Source organism: Cervus elaphus, chromosome 24, assembly GCF_910594005.1.
Source record: "Cervus elaphus chromosome 24, mCerEla1.1, whole genome shotgun sequence".
NCBI classification, from domain to species: domain Eukaryota; kingdom Metazoa; phylum Chordata; class Mammalia; order Artiodactyla; family Cervidae; genus Cervus; species Cervus elaphus.
Window position 1 is genome coordinate 37,390,097 of NC_057838.1, and position 25,795 is coordinate 37,415,891.

The 25,795-nt window shown below is 36.7% G+C and overlaps 1 long non-coding RNA gene across 1 annotated transcript in view; it reads right to left on the reverse strand.

Annotated features, from left to right (window-relative positions):
- Nucleotides 1-1,379: 1,379 nt before the first annotated feature.
- The window catches only part of LOC122683148, a 30,248-nt gene continuing 5,832 nt past the window's right edge, over nucleotides 1,380-25,795 (reverse strand). Inside the window, exons 2-3 of the long non-coding RNA XR_006337638.1 lie at nucleotides 7,806-7,810; nucleotides 1,380-1,417 (exon numbers count right to left, since the gene is read on the reverse strand). This is a non-coding gene — a long non-coding RNA (uncharacterized LOC122683148). The remainder of the gene's footprint in view (nucleotides 1,418-7,805; nucleotides 7,811-25,795) is intronic.

Below are 25,795 nucleotides of genomic sequence, written 5' to 3' on the forward strand. Positions count from 1 at the left end.
CACTTCAGAAATCCACAAGACACTCCAAAAACCTTTCTTCTTTTCTGAATGGCTGAGCATAATACCAAGCTTTGCCAAATTTGTGTTAATGAGGAAAGAAAAAAATTTTACACACTGAATCCTGAATCATGTCTCCTTGTTAATATTGTTATAAGCTGTTTTAATCTTTACAGCAAATTTCCATTTGTGGATCTTTGAAAGAAGGCAGGGGAAATTTTTGTAGGAGTTCATCATTTTTCTGTCCCTCTCATGAAGTTTGAATAGACAAGTGTCTTGCTGTGCCATTCAGTTATTCTAAAAAGTTAAAATAAAGTAGACTCTTGGGTTTGCTATACAAATATTCATCCATAGCATTTGATGTAGAACAATTCTAGGCGGCTTGTGTTTTACATTTGCTACTTATTTCCTGAGCCCTGACCTCAGCTGATAAACATTTTTCACTTTTAGTTTCAAGTAAAGGAGCAGAAAGAAAGCTGGTCTCATTTGGGGCATGTTATAGTCACAACTACTTCATGTTCCCAATGCCTTTATTCACACCTAGAAATGTGCAAAATTACCTTGATAGTGTGTTGGGTAGCTTCCGTTACTTATTACTGTGATTATCTATGAGTCTTTCTGTCACTAAGAAAGTAAAATTTTGCTTCAGTTCAGTTCAGTTGCTCAGTCATGTCTGACGCTTTTCAACCCCATGGGCCGCAGCATGCCAGGCCTCCCTGTCCATCACTAACTCCCAGAGTTTACTCAAACTCATGTCCATTGAGTCAGTGATGCCATCCAACCATCTCATCCTCTGTCGTCCCCTTCTCCTCCTGCCCTCAATCTTTCCCAGCATCAGGGTCTTTTCCAATGAGTCAGCTCTTCGCATCAGGTGGCCAAAACATTGGAGTTTCAGCTTCAACATCAGTCCTTCCAATGAACACTCAGGACTGATCTCCTTTAGGATGGACTGGTTGGACCTCCTTGCAGTTCCAAGGGACTCTCAAGAGTCTTCTCCAACACCACAGTTCAAAAGCATCAATTCTACGGTGCTCAGCTTTCTTTCTAGTGCAACTCTCACATCCATACATGACTACTGGAAAAACCATAGCCTTGACGAGATGGACTTTCATTTGCAAAGTAACATCTCTGCTTTTTAATATGCTATCTAGGTTGGTCATAACTTTCCTTCCAAGGAGTAAGCGTCTTTTAGTTTCATGGCTGTAGTCACCATCTGCGGTGATTTTGGAGCCCAAAAAAATAAAGTCAGCCACTGTTTCCGCTGTTTCCCCATCTATTTGCCATGAAGTGGTGGGACTGGATGCCATGATCTTAGTTTTCTGAATGTTGAGCTTTAAGCCAACTTTTTCACTCTCCTCTTTCACTTTCAACAAAAGGCTCTTTAGTTCTTCTTCACTTTCTGCCATAAGGGTGGTGTCATCTGGATATCTGAGGTTATTGATATTTCTCCTTGCAATCTTGATTCCAGCTTGTGCTTCATCCAGCCCAGTGTTTCTCATGATGTACTCTGCATATAAGTTAAACAAGCAGGGTGACAATATACAGCCTTGGTGTACTCCTTTTCCTATTTGGAACCAGTCTGTTGTTCCATGTCCAGTTCTAACTGTTCCTTCCCAACCTGCAAACAGATTTCTCAACAGGCAGGTCAGGTGGTCTGGTATTCCCAGCTCTAAGAATTTTCCACAGTTTATTGTGATCCACACAGTCAAAGGCTTTGACATAGTCAATAAAGCAGATACATGTTTTTCTGGAACTCTCTTGCTTTTTGGATGGTCCAGCAGATATTGGCAATTTGATCTCTGGTTCCTTTTCTAAAACCAGCATGAACATCTGGAAGTTCACAGTTCACATGTTACTATGATTACAGATAGCTGGCTATTTCTTCTCCTTGTGAATCTTTATTCTTTCTTTCTTTTCTTTTGTAAGTGCTTTATTCAAGTTCTTTGCAACTGATTGTGAATTATGGTTTAGGTAGCTTTTTCAGATTCAAAATAGAATTTAAAATAGGGAGAAACCAAATCAAGTGCCAGGAAGGAAGTATTAATAAATAAAGTTTGTATCTTAAGTCGAGGCCACTAGGTCCCAATACCTTACACCATGTTTCCCTTACCCAATTATTTCCTAACGTTGGGGAGAAGCACTCTGCCAGTAGACTGAGGTAGTCTGGAGATTATCAACATTTTAGCAACTATAGTCCAGGAAGCAGAGAAACCAACAGCTGTACCAGAAAATCATAAATTATATTTGAGGCATGTTTGAAACAGATCATTCCATTTGTGGTGCTATTTAAAATCTGCACTTAGCCCCAGTTATTTTGCAGTGAATCAGTGATTTCAGAAGGAAAAAAAGCCTCTCCAGCAAGACAGCAGTAAAGAGAGGAGACGTTTACAACAAGCAGCTTGGGGAGCTTATATCTTCTTTGTGATATACAGAAATCATGGTTTAAAATGCTGTCAATCTCCAAGTCACCCGTGACCACAGTATGAAGTCAATTCAGAGTTAGCAATCTTTTGGGAGGTCATTTTTTCTATCCAATATCAATTTGATGGGATGGGGAACACATAGCACATAGGATTAACATAATGCTTTATGACAACAAGACCACAGATGTGAAGGACAAAAGTAGCAAATTTCTCCATAGTGGAAAATACCATTTTCCTGGTAAGTTCTAGCATTCTAAACTAGGGAAGGAGAAAGCTTCCATTCTCATAATTCACAGATGATCACCACCAACAGCAAATAAATACTCGAGTCCAAAATACATTGATTTAAATTATTTCAAAACATAATTGTGTATTATAGAATCTGAGTTGCAGAGAGCTTAGAAAGCATAGTTAGGTATGGCTATGTATCTGTCAGAAGAGTGGGAAATCATTAAAAAAGTAAAGAGACTGACAACAGTTTTAGAACAAATGGCAGCATCAAACTGGAGACAGTATCAACTGATCTCATGATTTAGAATTATTTGCCTTTGTCTACTAAAGTAGACATGAAATTAAAAGACGCTTACTGCTTGGAAGGAAAGTTATGACCAACCTAGATAGCATATTAAAAAGCAGAGACATTACTTTGCCAACAAAGGTCCGTCTAGTCAAGGCTATGGTTTTTCCAGCGGTCATGTATGGATGTGAGAGTTGGACTGTGAAGAAAGCTGAGCACCGAAAAATTGATGCTTTTGAACTGTGGTGTTTGAGTAGACTCTTGAGAGTCCCTTGGACTGCAAGGAGATCCAACCAGTCCATCCTAAAGGAGATCAGTCCTGGATGTTCATTGGAAGGACTGATGCTGAAGCTGAAACTCCAGTACTTTGGCCACCTCGTGCGAAGAGTTGACTCATTGGAAAAGACCCTGATGCTTGGAGGGATTGGGAGCAGGAGGAGGAGGGGACGACAGAGGATGATATGGCTGGATGGCATCACCGACTCAATGGACATGAGTTTGAGTAAACTCCGGAAGTTGGTGATGGACACGGAGGCCTGGTGTGCTGCAATTCATGGGGTTGCAAAGAGTCGGACATGACTGAACGACTGAACTGAACTGAACTGAATTAAAGTAGGACATGTGTATCCTCTATTACCCATTAATTGCATTCTTTCAATATTTAATCAATAGAAATATTTGTAATGAGCATCAAAAGATAAGGAAAAAACATTCACAGTAGCATGAAATCTAAGAGCCCCAAATTGATAAAGTCCAGAGGTTCATCATTGGTTGAATAGATAAATAAAGCATGGTAATTTATACAATGGAATTTTATACATCAATGAAAATGCAGCTATACACAATAAAACAGTATATATTCTTGCTTTCATTTATAAAATGTTCAATTAAACCAAAAAATAAATGACTTGTAGTAATAGACATTTATTGACTCATGGTTCTACAAGTTAGAAGTCCAAGACCAAGGTAATTTTTCGGGCCATAGTCCCTCTGACAGTGCTAGGAGAACATCTCTCTTTACTTTTTCTGCTTCTGGTATGTGCCATAAATCTTTGGTGTTTGTTGGCTCATAAATGCTTTGTTCCAGTCACATGTCCATCTCCTTCCTCTGTGTCTTCACACCTTATATCATCTCTGCATTTCTGTCTTCATGTTTAAATTTCTTCTTTTTATAAGGATCAGTTCAGTCACTCGGTTGTGTCCGACTCTTTGTGACCCCTTGGACTGTAGCACACCAGGCTTCCCTGACAATCACCAACTCTCAGAGCTTACTCAAACACATGTCCATCAAGTCAGTGATGCCATCCAACCATCTCATCCTCTGTCGTCCCCTTCTCCTCCTGCCTTCTATTTTTCCCAGCATCAGGGTCTTTTCCATTGAGTCAGTTCTTCCCGTCAGGTGGCCAAAGTATTGGAGTTGCAGCTTCTGCATCAGTCCTTCCAATGAACATTCAGGGCTGATTTCCTCTAGGATGGACTGGTTGGATCTCCTTGCAGTCCAGGTCAATTAGAGGTCTATCTTATTCCAGTATCTCTTCATGTCTACTTCTACATATCTACAAGCCCCTATTTCCAAGTAAGTTTACATGCTGAGGAACTAGGAATTAGAATTTCAACAGATCTTTCTGAAAGGGAAACAATTCAGTTCATACATACTTGAAATTCTCTGTGAAACAGGTGATGTGAATTGAAAAAAAACTCCAAGATTGGATACAGACCTCAATGTACCCAATGTTGTGTTTATCTATGGCCTTTACAATGCCCTGTTTGTCAGTAATACCTCAGGTACTAATGTTAAAGGATGATTTCTCTGAGCACAGCTATTATTTCACTTTCCTACATTCTACAGTAATGTATATGTAGACAGCACTGGCCACATCTTTAAAGTTATGTATATATTTCTGGGTCAGGTATCAAAGGTCTCATAGTCAACCCATCTCTGTTACAGGACTAATCAGTGATTCTAGGATATTAAGAGTCCAGCATCAAGCTATGAAAATATTGATCCAGTGCAAGGATAACACACATGGGAGGGGAAGTATAGAGCATTATAGTCTATATCCAAGCTCTTCACAGACCTTGAAAAGGGAAACCAGAGTACACTTCAAGAGAGATCAGACCAGACCTCATCTTCCATCTCAATCCCACATTCTAGGCAGCCTTTTCCCAATTACCTGGAGTTGGTATGTGAGGTAAAACCTATGATTAGTTCATACTGAGCATGCAGGGTCAGTCAAAGGCTAAATGATCAGATCAGGTAAATTTGACCTCTGTGACCTCTTTCATACCTTGCATTTGGGCTCCTTTCTTATTTGTAGCATTATCCTAATATCTCTGCTTCCCATGTGTCAGTGGTTTGTAGACTTGAAAAAGGTTATTCACCATTCTAAGCTTGTACCTGCCTCCACTCTTAGCCCTCAATTTCTGCCATGTCTAAATTTGGTTTCTAGTTAAATGGTAATATAGAAATTGCAACCATGACTATTAATAGAGTATGTTATTGCTGTACATATGGAAAATCACACTGACCCTAAACATTAATTGAATTTGGTAATAAAGATGAGACATTGTTATGGTTATGAGTTTTGATGCTTGAGTGTCTGGGTTCAAATTTTGCAATTCATTCATTTTGGACAAATTGCCTTTCTGTTCCATGCCTTCATTTCTGCCTCTGTATACTATAAATAAAGTGCCTATATTATAGGTGTTGTTGAGATGAATGAATGAGTTAATACAGAAATGTTTTAAAGCATTTTTGGCATATAGAAAGCATTGCACACCAGTTAGATAATTTAATAATGTAATTGTGCAAGCAGGAATCCTACATATGATGATTAAAATGTAAAGGCTGAAAAAAATTCTATTTGGTTTTTTACCTATATGTTTGGCACTGTGTTAGATTTGAGAAATATATGTATGCTGTGTCTTGAAGGAGAATTTAATGAAATAGACTCAGAAATTGAAATATGGTAAGTGCTATAATGTTTTTATTTGGCTTTTGTTATGAGAACACACTGACATGATGTCGCAGATTTTTTTTTAACTTTGAAACTATTTACTCTTGCTGTTTTCTTTTTTTACTGTACTGTAGAGAAATTTTCCTGTTAAAACAATGAAGTGCTTTTTACAAAGAGCTGACTCTTATCTTGCTGTCTTTTCTCCCTCCCTCATTCTTTCTTACTCCATGCTCTTCTAGCATAGATTTTTAGATATTCTTGAACCACTACACTTTATAAACGAGTGGGATTCTTTAATATGACCTTCAATTTCTAAGAAATGTCACTATTATTTAAAGTTCAGTTTACTTATGAGAAGTTATGATGTTGTTCAGTCACAAAGTCGTGGACTGCAGCACACCAGGCTCCTCTGTCTTTCGCTTCTCTCCCCAAATTCCTGTCCACTGAGTCAGTGCTATCTAACCATCTCATCCTCTGCCAACCCCTTCTCCTGTTGCTTTCAATCTTTCCCACCAACAGGGTCTTTTCCAGTGAGCCAGCTCTTCACATCAGGTAGCCAAAGTATCGGAGTTTCAGCTTCAGCATCAGTCATTTCAATGAATATTCAGGGTTGATTTCCTTTAGGATTGACTGATTTGATCCCCTTGCAGTCCAAGGAACTCACAGAATCCTCCAGCACCACATGATGTTGGTTAGCATTAATTCACTTGTACTTTAAAAAGGAAATGTATGTATAGACATATATGTGTGTATGTGTACATATATATATAATTTAAATATTGGCTTACAGAAAAGGACATATTATTAGACATTGCAGGTAATTTATTACAAATATGACATATTTTCTCTCATGCTTTAACTCAGCAATTCTACTTTTCATAGTTCCTAAATCAAAAACATTTTGTTCAGGATTCAAAGGTTCTTTTTAATCTGAAATCTCTTTCTAGCATACGATACAATTAGGAAGAAAAATATCATGAAGGTTGTTTTCATATTTAAACTTGCCTTTTTAACATAACAATGAAGTACAAACCTTTTAAAATATCACCAAACATACAGGGTCAGATATGATTGCAGATCCTGGATTCTAAAAGCTTCTATTTCGTATACACGTTGTCATTCAGAGCACCGAGTTGTTGGCCCATTTTGAAATAGAAATGTTATCTTTAAAGTTTAAAATCCACAAAGTTACTTGCTGTAGGCATCTGGTAGAATTCTATGTTGATAAAAATAAAAGTTATTAAATACCAAGGTTATAGGCTAATGTTCAGAAACATTTTCAAAATATTCCACAGGCCAACTCTTTGTTAAAGATTTGACTCTAATTGTTTAATAGAAGATACTTTTTTGTGGTTAGTATGAAAAGAATTCTAAATTTGCCATTTCCTCTCATGTCCCCTCCAGGGAAACATTGAATGAAACCATCCTCAGGATATTAAAAGAGAACATGTGTTGGAGAATGAATATATATGTTACTCTAGTTTCTTCCTATTGACAAAGTTAGTTATGCAAGTAGATAATGAGTTCACTACATTTCTTCCAGATTCTCTTCTATTCTAATCTCTTTAGCATCTCCCCATGCTTTTCTTAAAACCTTAGCAATCTATAAACTTGGCTTTCTATGAACTTTTTAAGGATAGTTCAAACAGCAGATGCTGCCCTTTGAAATCTGCTTTGAAATCTGTTGCAAGATGTAACCAAAATTAAGCAGGTAGGAGAGGGAGGACATACCTATATTTGCATTGTATTTTACATTAGCAAGAGACTATCATAAAAGCATAGTTTCTTACCACTATTTTGTTAGAAACACTGACCTTTCTGCAGTAATTAATGCAGAGCGTGTGGTTTCTATTCTGCAGAGTTTTAAATTTACTGTAATGTGTGTGTTTGCTGAGTACTTTCAGGCATGACCTGTGCTATTTTCAATTTTAATTCAAACTAACATGGGAAGGTCTTGAGTCAACCTTTAGAAATGCAGATGGGTTGTCATTATAAACAATACAAGATGGCATTCAATAACGGTTAGGAAGGAAGGAACAACATTGAGTACAAACACATTTTGTGAACACAGGTTCTCGATTATTGTCCTTTGGAAAGCAAGAGCATTAGTATGTTGAACACAATAAAGAGTCGTTTTCTTAACCTGAAAATATTTGTGTCCATCTTGGATTCGCCGAAGCTTTAGATCAGGTTTGTATTGTTGCCATTGCTGAAGCAATGATTTAAAATCAACCAAAAATCTCAGTGCCAAGTGGTGTTTAAACTTAAATGTTACTTTCATCTCATCACTTTAGATTAAACAAAATTTATTTCAGATATAAAATTTTCATGAATCAATGGTTTGACAATGCCAACTTGGTAAAAAATTTCAAATGTTTAAAGTGTTTTCCCCAAACCTAATAGTAACTCAGTAGAATACAGATTTTAAGAAATAACAATGGCACAAATTTTAGGGCTTTCTATGTTAAATTATTCTATATTAGCATTCTTAATACACATACCTTATGTAAGATGTTTCTTTTTTCTCTTTGATTACTCTTAAAACTCTACCAAAAAGGAAATAAACTTTTTTGAGACAGGGGATTCTGTTTTGCTTTCAGGATTTTTAAAAATGCTACCTTCCTTTACACAAACTTTAAACACCATCAGAAAATGAGATATTTCTCTCCCTCTTCCCCTTCTCCCAACGCTATTGTAAAGAAAATGTGGAGGGTTAGGTCTGTGGAGCATATAAAGAACTGATCCTCGCAACACTCATAGGCAACCCAAGACCCGTTACCTAACAGGTTCAACCTTTTCACATGGGAAGAATGAAGCACTGAGCTGAAAAAATCACAACGAACATAATCCAGTATCTGCATGTGTATATTCACTGTATTTAATAATAATAATGAGGTTCAACTTGTTTCAAGGAATTGTTTATATTCTAAGACAAATGATTGTCTAGGCAAGAGCCAGTTTATTTGTTAACTGGTAATGTGCTGTATTGTGTCAGTGGTTTAAACATGGCGTTTCATATGTTTTTTGAAATTACAACATTGTTTCAAGCATCACAGTGAAAAAAGCCCTTCTAAATGCCACAAGGAAATCATTAGTCTAGTAGAGTATATTTTTGTATAATTGATGACAACTGCGTAATGATGTGGTAAGCTGGCAATTAAGCATAATTTGCTTATGCAAGTGAGTTGAAAAAACGGGAACCAATATTCAATCTACACCTATGTGAAAAGCAATTAGTTTAATTGATGGGGAAAAAAACCTCAATAATGGCTAATTATTCCAAAATGACCTGAAACACTCATGCAAATTAGTAGAATTAATTATACATGAAGGATTAGACTATATAAATCATTTTTAAAACCTTGAAGTTTCTATTGTCATTCATAAAATGTGGTAGAAAAGGTAATATAATAATATAATGGATGCACCTTAGAGAATAATCATCATATTTTGCTTACAATCTGTTAGCATAATATCATCTCAAAATAGACAATAATGAATACAAATAACACACATGTCATGGCTTTTCATTCAGGTATAATAGTTCAACAATGAAACATTTATCCAATAAGACACTATTTTGTATAATTACTATTTTTGTCTCATTCCTACTGGGGATCTACAGGAACTCCAGAGAAACTTGTTCCATTTTGTTTTCTCTTCAAAAGTAAAGCTCAAATATCTTATAAAACTCAAATATCTTGATTTACTTATCACCAACCCTGGTTTTTGTTCATGAAATAGATGACAATTTATTCTGTATTTATTCTGCATTTTATTCATCACACAATCATGCTATTCTTATAATTTCTTCTATAAAAAAAGCAGTTTCATGGATGTTTGAGACAGCAAATTTGCTATTCACCTGAAATTAATTATAATTCAGGTCTGATTCACATTGTCAATGTATTAGTCTATAATCTAAATACATATGGATTCACTAATGACTTGTTTTGAACTCCCATCCCAAGCAACATAATTGATTTTGAATAAATTAAGGGAAATCCCATGGACAGAGGAGCCTGATAGGGCTACAGTCCATGAGGTCGCAGAGAGTTGGACATGACTGAGTGACTAACAGTACTACACTGCTACTCAACTACACAGACAAAAGCAAGTATTGGGGTCCGACTTCATTCTCTGATGTAAAGTTATAAGACAAAAGTTCTGTTGATATAAGACATGTGTTCCAACTGAAGTTGTTTTTGATATAGGCATATTATTTTCAGGAAGGAAAAACACACACACAGAAGATGGGTGAAGCCCTAACTAATGTTGTCTTTTGGCTCAGCTGGTAAAGAATCCACCTGCAATGCAGGAGACCTGGGTTCGATCCGTGGGTTGGGAAGATCCCCTGAAGAAAGGAACGGCTAGCCACTCCAGTATTCCAGCCTGGAGAATTCCATGGACTCTATTATAGTCCTTGGGTCACAAAGAGTCGGACACGACTGAGTGACTTTCACTTTCTTTCACCTGCTTTTTAGAATATCTTTAAAGTTATCTCAACATCTTTTTCTGCAGAAAGTAAAAAAAACAGCTCACACAATGATTAATTTTCTTTTATAGGTTTGCCTTCACAATGATGCCAGTTTAATTCTAAGATAAGCCTAAGCATCTTCACTATTTTTAATGTTTGTTGGTTGTTCTATCACCAACTCATCAGTGGCCCCTATAAAATCTTGCTTTTTAACTTGCAGTTCTAGTCTTCATCTTTCTCTTCAACATCATAACTTTATCCTTATGTAAGTCAGCCCTGCTGCCCAGTGGAACAACACAATATTATTAGCCTCCTATAAGCACTCTGCACACAGTCTCACAAAGATGCTTTGTGACCCCATGGACTGTAGCCCTTCAGGCTCCTCTGTCCATGGAATTCTCCAGGCAAAAATACTGGAGTGGATAGCCATTCCCCTCTCTAGGGGATCTTCCCGACCCAGGGGTCAAATCCAGGTCTCCTGCATTATAGGCAGATACTTATCTGAGCCACCAGGGAAGACCCATGAAGCATGAATCTTTAGAATGCCCAAGTGCATTTCATAGCTCTGATAACACTCTTGAACTCTTACATTTTTGTTCTGAATGCAAGTCCCTCAGAGAGGAGGTAAAAAAATTATCTGCTGTCAAAAAGCCTTGATGTGCTTCTGGAAGTTTCACACTTGAGAACTGAACATGGTTTTATATGGAATATTCTGACCTTCTCCAGAGAATGAATAAGTATGAAAAGAAATAACAGAAAGTGTTGGGCTCTGAGCTCTGCCACTGGCTGTTGGTCATTTCAGGTCTTTTCAGTCACTTATTGAACCCATAAAACTTGGAGTTAATCAGCCTTGTAATTCATCGGAGTCCTGTTATCTGGATCTTGAAAGGTGACCAGAGGCAAGATTTCTCACCTCAGCATTGCAGTAAGAATTTCAAATTCCTGATCACCTTTCTGAATTTAAGTGGAAAGTCAATAGTTTTGGAATATGCTGTTTTGTGTTTATTTATGTGCTCTTAATTTTCTCATCATCTTTACCACAACTGTATGACTTAAGTAAAGCATTGTATATAGGCGGTGTTGAGTCATAGATGAAAAAAGAAAAAGAACCCTATGATGAGAAAATGTTTACATACAGTGGTGGCCCCAGAATTAAGATTAGTCTATGATATTTTTCTTATAGGTGTGGAAGCTGTTGCTAGATTAGGTTGCTCATCTAAAGGGTTGGTATGATTCATTGAGCTCAGTAAGCAGAGGTCCCAATCACTGTTCCTGCGTCAATTCCAGCTTCCCAATATACAGCCTACACAAAATTCCTTCAGAATCACAAACATCTTAGAGCTTAGGAAACAGGAGAAATCTTAGAGACTATCTAAAGCAGCAGTTCTCATCCTGACTGTCATTTAGATCCTCCTGGGAAAGTCTAAAACATTGACACCTGGGTTCTACCCACATCTGTTTGTCTGGAGGGCATCCTGGACAGTGGAATTTTAAAATTTCTCCAGAATATTCATAAGTATAGCCAAGGTTGGGAACTGTCATTCTGAGGCAATATTGTAGGATTTAGAAACATGTAAGCCTATAGGAACCAAAAGAGGGAAGTAGGACAGGCATAAGAAAAATAACACCACTGTCTCTTACTGCTTATATTTTCTACTCTTAATTGAAATATGGATAAGAGAAATACTATTTCACTATACATAAGAAAAACAACCATGCAAGGTCAATGTTAAATGGTAATGGACACTTATACTTTATAGGGAGGTCATAGGGAGTGTCAGGGACTGTGCTTAACTAGAGAATGCATGACCATCATCTAAAGGGACAAATGCTCTTAATCTCCAGCTAAATTTGTGCCTAGGCTGTCCAGATCTATTGATTTTGTCAAACAAATAAAACAATTGTTATTTTTTAATTTAAAATTGCTTGTTGATTTAAACACTGCTTCATTTAGTTAACTAATTAATTTAAAAAATTAAACAAGAGAGCTTTATTCCCAGGTGGCGCTAGTGATAAAGATCATACCTGCCAATGCAGGAGGCATAAGAGAAGTGGGTTTGATTCCTGGGTTGGGAAGATTCCCCTGGAGAAGGAAATGGTAACCCACTCTAGTCTTCTTGCCTGGGAAATCCCATGGACAGAGGAGCCTGGTGGGCTGCAGTCCATGGGGCCGCAAAGAGTCGGACATGACGGAGCACTACATAAACAAGAGAGCTTTACAGTTGGAGTGGAGTGTCAGAGAAATGAGTGTCTGAGGAGGAGGACCTCCCAGCTCTTATCCACTTTTTTTTTTCTTTTAAACTACAACACTGTATTGTAGTGAAGTCCAGTCTGCACGTGTGGTCTCCACTGACGCTACCCTGGGAGTTGGAAGCTTATTGTCTGATGAGGAGAAGAGATACAGTTTCCTAGTCTTCCTTCTCTGACACCACCTGATGGGAGTTTGTAGCACCTGGATGCAGCCTGGTAAGGGTGGTCTCACCTCTGGACTTGCCTTTTGCTTGTGGGGGTGGGACTACAATCTTTTCGGTGATGTTTGACTAGAGCAAGGTAGTACTGTCAGAATATTGTCTTTCTTCCAAAGTTACCTCATTTTTCCTCCATTGGCTAGAGAAAGCATGTTTTTGCTGAGCCATTTTTTTGTACATACATTGACCTTCCTGAGTTGCTGTCTTCTTTACTATAGATCTGTGCTATAATCTAGAAAAATGATACTGGTGAACCTATTTGCAAGGAAGGAATGTAGACACAGACATAGATAATGGAGTTGTGGACACTGGGGGATGGAGAGAGTGAGACATATGGAGAAAGTAGCATCAACATATATTCACTACCAAGTATATATGGCAGGATGGATAGCTGGTGAGAAGTTGCTTTGTAGCACAGGAAGCCCAGTTTGGTGCTTGGTAATGGCCTAGAGGGATGGGATGGGAGGAGGGGAAGGAGACTAGGGAGGCGGGAGACGTATGTATAATTATGACTGATTTGTGTTGTTGTATGACAAAAACTTACACGACATTGTAAAAAAAATTAAATATATTTAATTTAATATAATTTAATATTTAAATAAAAAAAGAAAAAAAAAAGAGTGAAATAGAAAGCTCAAGGAATTCACCACCATAAGGTCCTTGGGTCTCAGGATTTTTAGCCTGTCTACTTTCCTCCACCTTCAGTCTCCCTTTGTTTGTTTTGTATCAATATCCAGGGCTTTTAACTTTACTTAATAGAAACACAAGAGCAAATTATGTCTACTGCAACTCTGAGTGTGGAACTCAGTTACAACATAATTTTTAGAAAAGAATTATAAGAGATCAGTTAGCCATCACTTGTAATATCTAGTAACTGTTAATAAAAATACATTTCATCATAGACAAGTTGCTTTTTTCCTTTTAAAAATATATCTTCTCCTCCTGGTGGAGAGTAGTTGGGGCATATGAAATGTAATTCCTCTCAGTGATTGGGTTTCATTTCTATGGTATAAATCTAGCAGACTCTACCTCACTACCTTAATCCCCGAGAAATCTAGCAGAGAGCAATTTGTATTTACAAAGCTCACTGACAGCATTAACTCAACTATACCCAGCTGGCTTATGTGAAAATTTCAGCACTCTATGACATTCTCACCCATTTTCCTCCCACTGACACTTAAATTTTCGATAGTACAAGAACTTGGATGAGGACTGATCAGAGCTAGTAAAATATAAACTAGGGTCTCTTCATTAATTCAAACCCTACAAAAACTGGCAAATATGACTTCCCATTGGTATTTTTGAGCCCACAAAAATTGTACACAGTAAAAGCATTTCCATAAAACTTTCATAATTATTATTGTAAAGTGTATTTTCAGATTGGCAGTCTAAATACAAAGCTCTCTCAGAACTTCAAAATCAGCATGTTGTGCTTATTTACGAGCATTGTACTGCTCTAATAGTGTAAGCTTGTGAGTATGTCACTACCTAAAACTGTATACCCAGTACCCAAGACATAAGCTCTACCCTTGTTAAGATTTAGCATGAGTCTCATTTCTTTTCCCCAGGAGAGATATGATAGACCCTTTTGCATTTTTGTCAGTTGCTATCTTCATGAACCTGGAGGATACCACCCTATTTTTGACTTGCTCATCATGGGCTTGGGATCGTGTTTTTCATTCTGCATTCCCTTTCGACAGCAAGAAGGTGTTTGACTGCTATGTATTTCCAGATCAGATTGCTATTTATTACCCCAGTGCAAGGTATCAAGAAATGCCTGTTGATTGAAAGTTGCATAACTAAGCATATATTACTACTTCCCCTTCCAAGTTGCCATCCTGGTGTTTAGCAAATGTCGCCAGTGGTCCAGAAGAGTAATACTTGGGTGCTCGTAACTGTAACATTGAGTAAATGCTTTGAGTACTCAATGTTTGTGCACATTTCATACTACTTCCTTGTCTGACAGAATTCCCCTATTAATTTCCAGTCTCTTGATTTGACATCACTCTAGGTGTGTCAGTTCCTTAAGAAGCTATATTCTTCCTATTTCATTTGGCTTTCTTCTGGATTTTAAATTTTATGAGCCTGCATATCAATGTCTGTCCTTGCTAGTTTTGCCTTGGCATACAGCCTGTCAAGGTGATTTTATTCAGCTACCCCATGTGTCACGGTGGGTCAAGAAATGTTCTATTGTGGAAGATTGCTGAAATCTTTTGACTAAAACCACCCCTTCCATGTCAGTGGGCAGCAGGAGCAAATCTCTCATGATCTGGAGGTATATAGAAATCAAGCACCTTCCTGCCGTTTTGAGGACATGCAGAAAGAAAAACACAGGCACAAGCCCATGCCAGGAAAGTCAATAATACCTTGATAAGCAAGTCAAAATAGGATGGTTTACTTCAACTTCATGAAGATAGAAACCAACAAAAATGCAAAAGGGTCTATCATCTTCTGTAGAGGATTGTCCTATGAGAAAGGAAATAGACTCATACTAAATATTAACAAGGGCAGAGTTTATGTCAACATGTGGAAGTTCAAGTGGATGAGCTCAATCTCAATATGAGGAAGAACTTTCCAAGTGAACAAATTGACTTGTTTGAGAATGGAATCACTCAGAAGGTAGTAAGCACTCCCACTGCAGCTATTTGAGTTTAAACTAGACATCCAATTCCACATGTAAAAACCAGTTAGTTTCTTCATAAGGAAGTAAGTTTTAAATGAAATTAGCAGAGTTAGGTTAAGCTTCCTCCTAATACCAGCATTCTGGGATTCTGTCAAAGAAGAGCTTGGACTGCTGATGTTTGCCTGTGGAGTCTCAGAAAGAAAGAAACAAACCAAAAAAAAAGCCAAAGCATAAATAACTGAAAATAGATGCCAACATAGAAGTAACACCTACTCTACAACTAATTGCTAGTGTGATTCTCCTCTAATTGCTTAGCTGTGAATGTGTCTTTTCTTTTTAAATCTTCTGCCAAGATGGCTAAATCCAAGCATAGTTTACAGCGCTTCTAATAGGGAAATATAGTTCAGAGTAGAATTTGTTGAGTCCTTGTCAGTACCTGTCATTATTTTATTTGATGTTATTGACTTCAATAGCATTCTCAGGTGATATTTCCAAGTTTAACGAGCGGATTGTTTGCAGAGAGGAAAGTAAACACTTTTCTCTTAATGAAATGCATTAAAGAATTAACTTTATGTCAGTCCATTTTATAGAAGTGGTATTTCTAAGCCCTGTTAAAATTGTTTTATAGACTTCCCAACTGCTGAAACACATTAGGGGGTAATCACATTAGATGTTGCCTGCTGAGCCTGGAAAGACTTGGTCAGTAGTTTAAAGGAACTGTTCCAGTAACACAGTCAGCTCACTAGTAACTGGGTGACTCTAATTGAAATAACCTGACTGTGCCATTAGTTCAAATGAGCACTTCAATCCTATTTATGCTTCATTTGAAACTAAGATTAAGAAGATATCACTTATAAAAATGAGCTTCATTATATTATCTTCAAGGATCAGGATAGTGGGGATATATTATAGGTGAAACTTCATATTCATATGGATATTTAAATCATATGTCTGCTACTTTTTGATTACAGTCACCTATTACCTACATAGTTAAATCATAGAAATTCCTGTGATATGATAAATCCCAATATAAACATTTCAGTTGACCAATATTAGATGAAGATCAAGCAGACTTTAATTTGTGACTCCTGACAAAGCCCAACCCCCAGGGTGTTGATGGAGACTATACCTTAATAACTGTAGTAGCTAGTCTCAAAGATCCATACCACCTCTCTTGCCTCCCATGATCCCACCTTCCTGCTATTCAGACCCTTAAGTAGTTTCTCCAGTGGATTGCCATTTCCTTCTCCAGGGGATATTCCTGAGCCAGGGATCAAAGCCAGGTCTCCTGCATTGCAGGCAGATTCTTCACCATCTGAGCCATGAGGGACCTTAGTATTCTCCTACATTGTACCATGGTTGGTCTGTGTGTCCATAGAATACAGCAAAGATGACGATATGTCACCTGTAAGAGTAAGTTGGTTGCTTCTCTCACATAGCTCTTCCTGAGGGAAGTCAGCTGCCATATTGTGATACTCAAGCAGCCTACAGAGAAGGCCGTATGGCAAGGAAGTGAAGTATCTGGTCTCAGAAAGTATGCAAAATAATAAATGTTTGTTGTTTTAAACTATTAAATTTAAGATTATTTTCTATGCAGTTATAGATAACTAAATTCAGATTTAGCATTCAGAAATGGAATGCTGCAATAATAAAAATTTTAAAATATGAGAATGACTTTGGAACTGAGGCATGGGAAGGAGTTAGAAAATCTGTAAAGATTTTCAGGACTGTGCTACTGAAATCTTAAAGTGCCTTGAACATGAGTATTTAAAAAAAACTGAAGAAAATCTTATGGAAAACTGGAGTTTAGCAATACTGATTCCTGCAGTAATGTACAAGTTTGAAAATGTGCCTAAAGAGCTGGATGATCTTGGTGAAAGACTTTCTGAGCAGAGCATTTAAAGTGTCCCTTGATTTCTCCTTGCTGCTTGTAAGAAAATTTAAAAGGAGAGATAAACTAAAGGAAGGATTGTTAAACAAAAAGAGATCATTATCATGCTAGTTATATTGTGTTAATAAATATGTAATGAAAAGAAATGACATGACAAATTCATTAAAATAAGCAAGAATAACAAATTGAAACAGACTCATTTACATGAAATGAATTGGTAGTTTAAGACTTATTTCCATTCCAGCAGCCCTTATCCACCCTAATTTAAAAAATAAATAAATAAATAAAAGCTAGATAGATTCAGATGAGAATTGCCAAACTATATGCAATAATTTATTCTATACTTATTAATTTCTTAGGGTTACTATAATGAACTAGCATATAATATGTGGATCAGGGCAACAGAGATTTGTTTTCAGAGCTGGAAGTCCCAAGTCAAGGTGTTGGCAAGGTTATATTCTCTCTCCTAGCTTTTGGTGAACTTTTTAAAAAAGGAAATAGACTTTATCTTTTAGAGTTTTATTAGATTCATAGCAAAATTGAGTGGAAGGCCCAGAGATTCTCACACACTCCCTGCCAGCATAGCTTTCCGCTTTATTAACATCCCCCACAAGAGAGGTGCATTTATTGATGAATCTACATTGACACATCATTATCAGTCAAAGTCCATAGTTTACATTAGAGTTCACTTTTAGGATTATGCATTCTCTGGGTTTAGACCAATACACAAAGATATATACCCACTGCTACAGTATCACACAGAGTAGTTTACTGAGATTTTAACACTCTGTGTCTATCTATTCATCATTCCCTCTTCTCTAACCCCTGCCAACCACTGATTATTTTATGATCTTCATATTTTTACCCTTCCTAGAATGTCATATAGTTGAAAGCAAACATTAGATAGTCTTTTCTGATTGATTACTTTCACCTACATTACATATACACTTAAGTTTCTTCCATGTCTTTTTGTGACAATAGCTCTCATTTTTTAAAAAATTCCTGAATAATATCTTATTATCTAGACATACCTAGTTTATTTATCCATTGACCTGCAGAGGGATGTCAAGGTTGACTCCAAGTTTTTGGCAATGATAAATAAAGTTGCTATGAATTTCCATATGCAGGACATAAGCTTTCAACTCTATTAGGTAAATACCAAGAAGTATGACTGTTTAGTAAGAATATGCTTAGTTTTGTAAGAAGCTGCCAGATTGTCTTCCTTAGAGGCTCTACTATTTTGCATTCCCACCAGCAATGAATTATTCCACATCCTTGCCAGTATTTGATGTTGTGAATTTTGGCCATTCTGATAGGTAAGTAGTGATATCTTATTGGTGTTTTAACTTGCAGTTCTTTTATATGTGATGTGGAGTAACTTTTTTATATGTTTATTTGTCATCTGTATCTCTCTCTTGATGAGATATTTGTTATGGTCTTTGGCACATTCTTTAATCAGGTTGTTTGTTTTCTTATTGGTGAATTTTAAGAGTTCTTCTTATATTTTGGACAACACTCCTTTTTCAGATATGTGCTCTGCAAGTATTTCTTTTCCCAGTCTGTGATGTGTCTTTTCATTCTCTTGACAGTGTCTTTCACAGAGCAGAAAAAATTAACTTTTATTCAAGTCCAGTTTGTCAGTTATTTTTTTCATAGACTGTGCTTTTATTGTTGTATCTAAAAAGGCATTACCAAACTCGAAGTCATCTACATTTTCTCTTATGTTATCTTCTAAGAATTTTATATTTTTGTATTTTGCGTTTATGTCTTTGATCCATTTTGATCCAATTTTTATAAAATGTCCTGCCATTTTCACAGGCTCCCTCTCCTGCGCTCTGGTCCTGTGTCTTTGCTGAAAACCCACCCCACTGTTTTTGTTTCTATGATTCTTGGCCATGGTGGGAACAGGGACTGCTGATAGTGGGGTTATGTCACTATAGGACCAGTTTAGGTCTGTATTGTTAAGGACAGGCATTCCTTTGTGTTAGACAAAACTACATTAAATCCCATGTTTCTTTTAGAGACTCTCGGTGTTTAGACATCATTCCCATATCTGTTGATGGAGCATTTAGAAAAGGAAAATCATGCTCAATAAAATTCACGTTAAGATATATGTACAATCAGGGATTGATGAATTGGATTAGTGAAAATAATGAATGATTGATTGAAAAAGCTTTCATAGAGAAGTCTGCCTGAATTAGAGAGTATAATAATCCAGATATGAAATGACCTTTCTTATCAATAAACCTGATGGTAAAAATATTATAGTATTAGTAATGGATACATGGGAAAGATTTGATAGTCAACTTTGAGAAATTCAGGCACAGTATTTGCCTTTATCAACTACTAACCATTAATTCAGTTTATTTAAGATATATAAGTGTATTCAGATTGTATATTTCTTGTGGAAGTTTTGGCAAAAATGTGTTTTGAAGGAATTGGTGCTTTTCATGTAGGTTACCAAATTTGTGAGTTTACTGCTAAAGCCAAAATTTCCTCTAAGTATAATTAACTCAAATAGTCTCAAAACTCATCATCTAAAGCATCAAAATCAGTTCTGAGTGAGATGCTGGATATGGTTCATCTGAGGTCAAAATTCCTCTCCATCTGTGAATGTCTAAAACACAGACAAAAATATTATCTATTTCCAAAATTGAGTGCTGAGCTAGGCATAGGACAGACAATCCTATTCTTAAAAAAAAAAAGAAATTTGAAGGGGAAAAAAATCACAGGTACCAATCAAGTCTAAAACCCAGCATGGCAAATTCCATTAGATTTCAAGGCTTGAAAATACTTCTTGTGACCCTGTCCATTGGGCCTCATCAGTGCATTTCCACCCTTTCAGCCACATAGCAACATTCCTGCCCTGTCCACCCATAATAGTAGCAACCACCATCTCTCAGTCCTTGAAAATCCTCCTGGTCTCTGAATCACTCATTGGGTCTCTCTTCTTGTTTCTTAAAGATAACACATGTGTGTTGCTGGGTAGCTGTAGCCACATACTTCCTACTACAGCGAGCATCCCACACATCCATTACGTTTCTTCATTATTCCTATCTCTGTCCTCTCCTATCAAAGCATCTTTTCTGCTGAGATAGTTGATTGGATCCCTGAGTCACATGCCTAATCTAACAAAAAGTTTATCCAGGCACACTCTTGGTGTTTTCTCTCCACAGCACATTGGGTAATTCTTTGAGATATGGATAAGGTGAAAATTTTCCAAATTATCAAGCTTTCTGCCACTTTATAACAAGGATCATATTTACCATTTCCATCAGTAATCTCACTAGAAGCACCTTTAACATCCACATTTCCACCAAGAGTCTCTTAAAGACAAACTAATCTTTTTCTAGTGTGCAACTGTTACAGACTCTACCCATTACCCAAGTTCAAGGTTATTTTCAAAATTTTAGTTAGATGTTATAATAGTATCCCGTTTTCTAGTTCTAAAATCTGCATTAGTTTCCTAGGACTGCCATAATAAACTCCCACATATTAGATGGCTTGAAACCACTGTTTTGTTTTGTTTTTTTCTTACAGTTGTGAAAGTAAAAAGTCCACAATCAAGATGTTGACAAGGGCATGCTCCCTTTCCTAGCCTCTGGTGGTTACCACTGTCTTTGGCATTCTTTGAGTTAGAGCTACACAAATTCAGTCTCTTCCTCCATCACACAGCGATCTTCCCTTTATGTGTCTTTATCATCACAAAGCATTCTCCTCCCTCTGGATCTGTGTCCTTCTCTATTCTTATAATAAGGGCATCACTTATAATTGATTAGGGACAACTCTAATCACCTCATCTTAATTTAACTATATTTACAAAGACACTATTTCCAGATAAGACTATATTCATGGTCGGGGTTAGGAATTCAACATCTTTTGGTGGGTGGGTGGTGGGGCGACACAATTCAATCCAGAACACACACATTTTACTTTTTTTCTGGGACATTAAAAAAGGAAAAGCTGTTTAGATTATTTTATGATCTATATCAGATTATATAAGAAAATGCTATTGATTATGTAAGAAAATAAAAATTTAACCACATTTTGCTTATTAATATAATTAAAAATACCAGCAATAAAGTATTAGTTAAACTAATCCCACAGTACATCTACACAACTTAGAGTACATTCTGATGAATGTGGGTTTATCACCAAATGTCAAGAACATTATTAGTTGGGATAAAAGTTTAACTGAAGTAATGAAGAAACCCCAAATTTTGGTGACTTAAATGGGTTGTTTTATGGGGATTCTGACCAGTTTGTAGTAGTGTCATAGGGCTTCCATGCTTGATCCATGGCTTCTAAAGTTATTTCATTTGCAGACACTAAGAAAGAAGGACTGGTCGATCCAGGGAAGGTGGTGCATATGTTAGAGATAATCTGTAAGTCACTCGTAATAACTTTACTATCATTCCAATTCCCATATTCAGTCACAAAGTCCCAATTAGCTGTAAAGAAACCTTGCTTGAAATATAGTAGAAACAAGAAAACACACATACAGATTGAGAGGGTTTGCACTGCATAAAATGGCAAGATATGTATATCCAGAATATATAATGAAAGCAACAAAAGATTCAAGATTCCAACTAGAAAAACAAAAAAGAATGTGAATAAGTATTTAAATGAAATGAGAAGTCTAGGTTTTAAAACTCATAGAGAAAAAGCTGAAACTAATTTTACACACATTAGAAGGTCAAATATGAAAAGATGGCATGACAGATGCTGTGACTGGCTCTTTCAAAATCCTCTCCACCATCCTTTTAATGTGTATTTCTGTATTTACAGACGCCAGAAAGCTAAAATCACATCCCCCACACTCCTTTGCAGCTAAGGTTCTGGAAATAAATTAAGTTCTACCAGTAAGGCAAACACTCATCCACTTAGAGGATGAAAATATGACATAGGATCTCTTCCTGCCCTTTTACCCATTTTCTGCTAGTGGGAACCAGTCAAGAGGTATGAATTGTTTCTACAACTATGTCCCATTCTCTGATATTTTTAATATCTTTGGGAGATGCCAAGAAGTATTTGCGTCTGTCATAATGGTGGGACTTCTTTCCAGCTTTAGTTTCCTGAAACACAGAGAACTATAAAAAAAAGTGAATTAATGGTTTTATTTATTTGCAACAAAAGAGTAACCTACATGTACTTAGGATTACATTAATTCAACCCTCTATGCATGCATGCGTGCTAAGACACTTCAGTTCTGTCTGACTCTTTGTGACCCTATGGACTGCAGCCACGTTCTTCTGCCCATAGGATTCTCTGGACAAGAATACTGGAGTGGGTTGCCATGTCCTCCTCCAGGGGATCTTCCTGACCCAGGGATAGAACCTGCATCTGTTACATCTCCTGCATTTGCAGGTGGATTCTTTACCACTAATGCCACCTGGGAAGCCTTCATCCCTCTATACCTGCAGTCAAATAATTAGAATTCCACATAACTAACACAGAGCAGTTACAGACTGAAACAGTTGTAGTATACATTGTGGTGTCTATGTAGAACTGATGGTACCTTCCACTTCCTCCCACCATTGTGTAACATTCTTGTGGTTTGATGGGATCAGTAAAAGGTATAGGGTATAAATGACAAATTCCTAACAGGATATTCCTATCCACCCTTGACATAATAATCACTGTAGCTAACCTAAATCTAAGTGTTCTACCCTTGCCTAAAGGCTGATTTCATGTCCGATCCAACCTACAGGAAGTCAGGATTTATGCTTGAAACATCCGAGTCTCAGATTTCTCAAAACTGCCATTGACCTTTGCAAACACGAGAGACGTATACAAGTAAATCTGACACTCTTGAAAACAAACCTAGGAGTCTCGTGAGAGCAATGGCTCTGGACTTTAGATTTACATCAGCCAATAAATCTTCTTAATGTTTAAATGAGTTAGAGTTGACTTATACAGAACAGAGAGCACCCTAATTCATTCAGCAAGTACACATTGCTTTATCACTGATTTTATTCTTCCTGTTGTTTATGTGTGTGTGTGTGTGTGCACTCAAGCATAAGAGTGTGATATATGCACACACGCATCTCTATGACAGCAGTGTTACTGTATAGTATGAAGAGTGTCAAACCTGGTGTCTAAAGAACTGGGTTCAACATGCAATTACATTTCCTACTGGCATTACCATTGTGAATTAATTAATTCTCAATTAATTAATTAATTGAGAATTAATTCACATTAATTCTCCATGTATTCTTTAGGGAAAAAACATAGGCTAGTCCCAAACTATTTCATGTATGCCAGACTACTTTAAGGTTCAAATGAAATTACATGAAGTGAAAGGGTTTTTTAAACTCCAAGTTATGATATAAGTAATTATTATTACTTCACATATGCTGCAATCTATAGAAGCATCAGGGCTTCCCTGATGGCTCAGCAGGTAAAGTATCTGCCTGCAAATGCAGGAGACACTGGAGACATGGGTTCAATCCCTGGGTTGGGAAGATAACCCTGGAGTAGGAAATGGCAACCCACTCTAGTGTTCTTGCCTGGAAAATTCCATGGACAGAGGAGCGTGGTGGGCTACAGTCCATGGGGTCACAGAGAGTCAGACACGACTGAGTGAGTGTGTTTATTTGTTTTTACAGAAACATTTAAGAAACTGAAATTCCAATCTCCTCAAGTTTATCTTGTATTCTACTCAACTTCCTTTTTTTTTAAAGCTGCACAGCGAAGGACAAAATGTCATCTTTTCCTTTGAATTCCCTTTCTTTTGTGAGTGGGTTTCACAAGCTTCACTTCATTTAAGCATAGTTCAATGGTAAATTTCTATATATAACTGCACTTTTAAGTTGCTTAAAGATATAGCATAATTGGGTGTACCTTTAACCCAGTGTTTTAAAATCCTACAGGAATTGTGTGCACACAACATCTTCTAGTATTAAATAGCCTGAGATCAAATAAAATGCAATGAACAATGTCTGCTCCTACTGAACTGGAAATGTTGTTAGTGAGATCCAGGGCACAGATGACAGTGCTACCTCAAGAAACATAATGAGGGAATTTTGACAAGCCAAACCTTTTAAAATGTTTGAACTCCATAAAAACCTGCAGGCATGACAGATTAAATGTAATGCTTACCTCTGATTCTGAGCTGCAGCTTGCATCATCTAATTCCTGTAAATAAGAACAGATGTGCTGTTAGGAGGTTTTGATTTGTGTTTTTATTTTTCAAAACCCATCTAGCAGAGTGAGGTTTCTCCATTTGGGGGATGGTGGAGGAGCTTTGTTTTCTCTTTCAAGCATGTCAGAAATGGGAAAATAAGTCTCACTCATCTCCATCCTATTCAAAGAGAGGCTCAACACAATTTGTAGAGTTGGGTGTGTGCTTTAAAAATGGATGAAAAGGGACTGAGCTACTCAAATACATCTTCAGATATTTAGAGCAAAAGAAAAACTACTTTAGCAAGTTTTGAAACTTAGCAATCATGAGTTTCAGCTTGTTACACCAGCAGCAACTTACGTTGTTAAGCACCCAGAGCAAATAAACAAGGTAAAAACACTGCAGGCATCCCATTTCCAGGCACGTTTGCTAGGCCTGTAATCACACACTCTCCACTTTAAGGATATATGTTGCTATTTTTTAATAGGGCGATTTCTCTAGCAAAACAGAAGTCTCAACTTTAACACATATAAAAAAATATAATTTACAAGTTTCACATTTTCATTTCTGCTGATGACAGTTTTGTAAGAGCCTCACAAATCTAATTAAATAGTTCACAGACACACATTTGAATTTATTCACATGACAATGATATGAAAAGGATGATGATAATACTTTTCACTTATTTGAATGCTGCTTTACCCAAGAAACCCAAAATAATGCAGTCAAGTTTACATGTCCAGAGTGGAGTCTGTTAGGCTTAGAGTTACCTAGCCGCCTGCAATAAAACAATACATAGATATCTTTAAAGTCACGATTTTTCTGAATAATCACATTTATGTGCTAACTATAACCCACAAATTAAAATTATAAGAGGGAAAATTTGCAGATCTTTTCCCATGATGCCACAAAAATAACTAAAAATAAAAAATAGCTTATATGGATTATCTCCCTACTCTGAAACAAAATTACCTTTAAAAATAAACTGCAGTTGATTTATATTATATTAGTTTCAGGTGTACAACATAGTGATTCAATGTTTTTATAAATTATAATGCATTTAAGATTATTATAAAATAGTTGTTATATTTCTGTATATACATACATTTGTCAACTTACATTTGTAAGCTGTCAACATACATTTGTAGCTTATGTATTTTGTAAATAGTACTTTTTACCTGTTATTCTTATACCCCAACCTTAGCCCCCTTTCTATCTCCCAAAGGGTGACCACTAATTTGTTCTGTATATCTCTGAATTTGTTTCTATTTTGATATATATATTCATTTGTTTTCATTGTTTTAGATTTTCCCATATAA